This window comes from Dermacentor albipictus, chromosome 6 (genome assembly GCF_038994185.2).
Source record: "Dermacentor albipictus isolate Rhodes 1998 colony chromosome 6, USDA_Dalb.pri_finalv2, whole genome shotgun sequence".
Lineage (NCBI taxonomy): Eukaryota > Metazoa > Arthropoda > Arachnida > Ixodida > Ixodidae > Dermacentor > Dermacentor albipictus.
Window position 1 is genome coordinate 64,891,665 of NC_091826.1, and position 6,816 is coordinate 64,898,480.

Sequence of the window (6,816 nt, forward strand, 5' to 3'; positions counted from 1 at the left end):
TGACACGTTTACATTTTGCCAGCAAGATCCAATAACTATTTCCACAGTAAAAGCGCAGAGGGTTCACTGACATTCAAAAGCACTGTTTATTCGCTTATGTAGTACCACCTAAACCTAGTTGGCACGCTGTTAAACAGATATGTTTTGACACGAAAGTACCCACCCGACTTTGCGTCTGGTGAGATCTGCAAACTGACCTGCACTTAAAGTTGCAGAATAGTACAAAAATTCTACAAGAGTATGTCTCATTCAAGGCCTCTTCAATTCAGCACTAGCTGTATGTTCACAATGGAACATTGTCAACATTCTGTGTCTTACCAGTACTCACGTACTGGTCTTACTGTGGTAAGACACAGTACTCACGTACTGTGTCTTACCAGTACTCACATACGGGGCAGAAACCTGGAGGCTTACGAAAAGGGTTCTACTTAAATTGAGGACGACGCAACAAGCTATGGAAAGAAGAATGATGGGTGTAATGTTAAGGGATTAGAAAAGAGCAGATTGGGTGAGGGAACAAACGCAAGTTAATGACATCTTAGTTGAAATCAAGAAAAAGAAACGGCCATGGGCAGGACATGTAATGAGGAGGGAAGATAACCGATGGTCATTAAGGGTTACGGACTGGATTCCAAGGGAAGAGAAGTGTAGCACGGGGCGGCAGAAAGTTAGGTGGGCGTATGTGATTAAGAAGTTTGCAGGGACAACATGGCCACAATTAGTACATGATCGGGTTGTTGGAGAAGTATGGGAGAGGCCTTTGCCCTGCAGTGGGCGTAGCCAGGCTGATGATGATGATGATGATTGTACGTTCACACACAAGAGAAGTCAATTTCATTTTGGAACATTACTGGCGCACTTTGGAGTGTTGTGCTTTCAAGTCATTTTCTGTAACTCAATGTCATTGGTTCTTGCAAAAGGGACCTGGGCCAGTAGAACGTAAAACTATTCCATCTTTTTTTATTCCAAATTGGCCATTAGCTTTCCATGATAGGTCAGAATGGCTTGGGCTGTGCCCATGTGGACGTGACGCCCAACCATATAGGCTGAACTCAAACCATTCTGACCTGTCACGGAGGGCTAATGGCAGATTGGCAATAAAAACATAGTGGAATAGCTTTACGTTATATCGGCCTTGTTCCGTATAATTTTTTTTCTGCAAGTGTGACGTACCTCTCTGACTTAATTAGCGTCTTTTTAGAGAATTGCCATCTACATGAAATGCCTTGCCAGATGCATACGGCTTCACGATGATTACTGGAGGGAAACATGGTGGCTGCAGTCATTCATTCATTATGTAAATCATGGCTGGTACATGGACTTTTTAAATATTTTGGACAGCTCTTTGACAATGCATGCCAAGGTTCAATTGTGTTGTGTGTTTGCCAAGTAATTGCTCCTTTTGTGCAGCTTGGTTGAGCACATTAATCAATCACATTTAGAGAGCATGTGTGCTGCTAAGATGGTATATGGTCAGTAATGTTCACCACTGGTAAATTATTCTTGATATTCAAACGATTATTTTTCTTCCATAGTGTACTGAATGCAGTCGAATTGTTACACTTGGAGGCAAAATGAGACAAACTTTTTTCCTTGCATGGAATCTGTAGAGGCCTCAAACAGATCTATAAGGAACGCACTAGGGCATAAGGACAGGACAAAGCACAGACAAATCAATCCCCTTAATATCAGTCCCATGTCATTTTCACCATTATACTCGTGGCTAATGCAGTGCTAGATTTCGTACTAGTGAGCGTGAAATCTTCCTTATGGTGCGGGCATGCAATGTGGAAATGATAGGCAAATTGCAGTCGTTGCATGCACAAATGTTTGTTGCAACTTTTGAACTGCAAGAAAACTGTTTTAATGTAATTAGCCCTCTTGTGATACTTCACGCACTTTCCAGTGCCTATCTTCCTGCCTGTCTGGCTGTGTCTCTAACCATTTTCCTGCCAACTTGGATCACTGGGTAGTCTATGGTCTTATGGTTAGAGTACTGGGCTGCTGCGCAGTGGGAACCAGGTTCAAAACCAACTGTTGGACCAGCTTGGGTCAATGGGCACGTAACTTTTGACGCCAATTTGCCCCACTGGGTATGTGTTGCACTTCAATGACAAAAATGTCATTTAAAATTTATCTGGTGCTGTGCAAAATCAAACTTGCATCAGTAATTGGGAAAATCTTGTCTGAAGATACATTCACATGCGCCGTGTGTGGACTTCACAGCGGTGCCGCTACGTGGCACAGCGTGTCCAGAGGGAAAGGCAAAAGAGGAGCCTAGCTGCGTACACCCCTCATAAATGGCATCTCTCTGTGATGGCAATACAGTGTGTCACTACACTGGTAATCACATTAACGTCGACGTTCATCATGAGGTGGTTTCTGCCAAAATTTTAATGCGATTAGCATTTTTAGGGTACTCCACACACTTTCAACACTTTCCAGGGGGCTAACTGTGTATCTATCTGTCTATGCCTCTAACTGTTTTCCCGCAAACCCGGGCCTCTGGTTAGTCCATGACTGAATGGGTAACACATCGGGCTGTGTGCTGAGAGAACAAGGTTTGAAACTAACCATTGGCCCAACTTGGGTCACTGAGGATGCAGGAAAGTGTATGTGGCATGGGTATGTACTGCTCTTAATGAATCTCTTCTATGCTGCCTTGGGGAAATACATATCTGCCACTCGCTCTTCAATGAACCTCTTTGATACCAGCTTGAGCAACCGGGTATATGCCAGTCAGTGTGTGCCACTCTTCAATGAACGTCTTTGACAGCAACTTAGGTAACTAGTTGATTGCCACTGGGAATGTGCCACCATATTGACACAAAGGACACTTTTAATTTCTCCGATATTCAGCAGAATCAAATCCACACCAAGTGCAGTGGACTTCACAGTGGCACCAATACACGGCACAATGTGTGCAGCGGGCAGCAGTGTGCAGCAGCGCAGCGGGAGAGGAGCCCGGCTACTTTTGACCAGTCGATCTTGCAATGGGCAATTTCAACCAGCGGAATGTACCATTAAAAAATCTTCGAAATTTCTCCCGTGCCGGACAGAATCGAACCAACTTCACACGGATTTCTCAATGACAGCAACTCGATGCCTTAGCAAGCTGCACCACAAACGCAGTTGGTGTGTGCTGCTTTCCAGCGAACGTCTTTCAAGCCAATGCTTCAGCAGGCTACATTGTGAATGCACTGGGCATATGCCACTCTTCAATGAATCTCTTGCCAACTTGAGTCACCGATTATGCACCACTGGGTGTGGAGGCAGAGAGGGAACAATTCTCAGTGTTCACATGCACTGGCACTACATGAATCTTGTCTCGCAGGCGACGCATGGACTTGTAAAACAGCACCACTTGATGGTGCAGAGTGTCCAGAAAAGTGCGAGAGAGAGGAAGGAGTCCGGATTCTGCATTATACGTTTCTCGGCGAATGCACCGACAGGCCATGCATTTCAGAGGCCACGCATAGGCTTCGTGGTGGCGCCATTAGGTGGTGCAGTGAATTCACAGGTAAACCCGAGAGAGGAGTCCTGCTGTAGTACATGCTTCCTACGTGACTCGTTTTGACGGTGGCAATACATTGTGTGGCTATATTGATTATACCTTACTGTCATATATATTGATTACCTTACCATCAGCAGTCGTCGGAAGATGGGTTTTGCCAAGTATTTTATTTGTCCATTGGTCGCACGGGGAGGGGAGGGCTTTGGAAATGTAAATGCACAGAAGTAGCTTCACAAACATGTCAGCCACTTATTATACGGAGGACCTAGGAATATTGCGTAGAGCACAGAAAAGAGAAACAAAGAAGCCGCAGTTTCGGCCGAAAGGCGGAGCATCGGTTGCGACAGCAAATTAGTAGACAGCTATAAGAAGTAAGGATACTAGTTCTATCAGCCAAATAAACTTGTGAGCACTCGCTAACTAAATTAACAAGCATAGTGTCACACGCGCACAAGCAAACGTGAACACATCTCACTCAAGGACCACGGAATCTCACTGTCGGAATGCTGGAGTGAGTAAAAAGCGTGGCAGCAGCAGCAGACCTTCGTGCTGCTTTTGCTTCAATGTGAACTAAGCAACGAAAACACAGCCTACGTGAAGCTATCAACATCATGTGTACTCTGTCCCCGTTGCAGATTGCTTTAAAGATAGAGCCCATGCGTCCATGCCATACGCAGCAGCTGCCAAAATACCCCCGCACCCCAATCTCCCAGACGCTTAGCGCAGGACAGAAGGCGGCTTGTTTTGTCCCCGCTTTTCTCCCTTGCGCACAAGACTGAGCCGCCATCGTTGGCTCAACCCGCATGCTTTCACTTACACATACGGCATACAGCGTGTGGAGACATAGGTTATCGCCCTTCGACTTTATACGGATCATGTCGACATTGACGGCAGAAATGTGCTTGGAGTGTCCATATAATTCATATCACAATAATATGTGCATTAAATGAAAGTGAATACAGGATATTTCCACACCCTGCGCGTAAATAAAAGAATATACAGAACAAGCAACAGATCAGTGCACTGGCTGGCACATGCGTACAATGGGGAATAAAACAAAAATTACTGCATGCACTGGAAGGTTTATAAGGAACAAATTAAGCTGCACTCACGAGACATAGTTCTGATAAGTGAATAAATTTGCAGAACCTTAATAAATATGCTAGACATAATGGTATAACTGAAATAAAATAGTGGGCCTGTGCGTTCCTATATGTGACGTGCTGTTGATAAATTCAGGGTTCAGGAGTGGACTAACACACCCAATTATTAAGAATCCAAGCAAGACCCTTTTCTTTTATTTCCTTTTTCTCCGTGCAAACACAGGCATGCATGAGCTCACTGCAGATCTTCATCATATATATGATGTGAGAGATGCAAGGAGAGCATCTTGTGCTTGTGGCACTAAATAGAAGTTTTTTTTTTTTAGATATATATGTAAAAGCCCACTTAAATAGGGCACACTTAGGGTAAACTCTAACTTTGCACAAACCTTTTGTTGATCCAAGTATTCTATATCAAGCCTACCAAGTACGTTATTTAATGCAACCTTGAGTCATATATCGTTCTTCTCCCATGTCATTGGCTCGCACATAGTAATTTCACTATTACTGCCAAGGTCATCAGCCACTGGATCCAACAGATGACAACAAAATAAAATTAACTGTGACACATAACAGGCTCTGGTTGCCACACCTGTTTGGTCAAAACAAGTAGAACAAACTCAGGATGCACCAACTTGGAGGCAAAGAGGAAGCCTCACTGACTTGGTCATGGAAAAAATTTGTGAACGAGTATGCTTCATGCATGGCAAGGGCACCAAATATGATCCTACAAACTATTCCAACTTTCTTATGTATTCATGGCTGACATTCGTTACTGACAGGGTTCAACATTTGAAAGCAGCACAAGGGCTATGATAGGTGCAGTAGCAAGGGACCCCTGATAAACTTTGACCAACCGGGATGCACAGCTTGGTACAGGAGTGCTTTCAAGGTGAAAACCTTAAATTAAATAATGGGGTTTTACATGCCTAAACCACGATGTGATTATGAGGAATGCCGTAGTGTGGGATTCCAGAGTAATTTGGACCACCTGGGGTTCTTTAACATGCACCTAAATCTTGGTACACAGGGGCTTTCACATTTCGCCCCCATCGAAATGCAGCCCCTATGGCCGGGGGCGAAAGCCTTATGTGGCTCATACCACTCATGGCTTTGAAACAAACAAAAAAATACTCAGTTCAGTCTAATGGTACAAAAACTATCATCATCAGCAATGACTCATACTCCCCCCCCCCCTTCTTCCCTCAAATCAAAAGATGCAATGGCTCGTCTCTCTCGTAACACAGAGGCTACAAGCATTCAGCAAAGTGAAGTGTACAGCGCATACATTCATTGAAGTCGCACATACAATGAACAGAAATGCGGTGTCTAGACAAGTGGTACAAAAAAAAAAGGGGGAACTCAATGGCTCATACCCCCATGAGCAAGCAAAAAATGCAATCGCTCATATTGCCATAAGGCTGAGCCTACAAGAGCTCAGCAAAGTGAAGCAAACTGCACACAATCATGGAAGTCGCCCCTACGACACACAGAATTCAATCCCCTGCTCAGAGGATGCAACACAAAGTCGAAGAGAAGTGTTTTTGGCACAAGTCTTGCCCCGCTATGCGAGCATGCCAACCGCAGCTAAGCATCAAAAACGAGCCGAAGAAGCCAAGCTGTGAAAGCAGCAGCGCGACAATGCAAGACGGCACATTACCAAGTGTGCAGCATGCTTTCACCTTCACGTGTTGCAAGAATGCAACATGCTGCCGAACCTTTTAAATTTGTCACTGTTGGGAAACGAACCCACAACCTCATGCTGAGTCACTGAGCCATTGCACTGGGTGTAGAAGCAAAGGAACAAAAGACAGAGTGAAGCTTTAAAATGAATTTTATACAACAAAATATACTATCTAACTTGCTGTGCCTCTGCATATTTGTTTGGGATAGGCTATGCACGGCAACCGTGCTGATAACAAGGCACATCGTGAGAGTCACTGTTGTATAAAAACTGATAAAGCATACCGAATCTTGTGTCTAGAAGAAAAATTAGCCTGTGCACTATTTTTGCACGCCGAGCGCTAATGCTGCATCTTGACTTCTTGGAAGGAAGCTTTTCAGGGAAACTGCAAATAATGCACCATTAACCCTTTAACTCTGAATCGTAAACTGTACTCAACATGGGAGAGGTTGTATGTCACCAATGATAGGTCACATCGTTCAGCTCGATGTCATGATGCTCCCACTGCCAAAGAC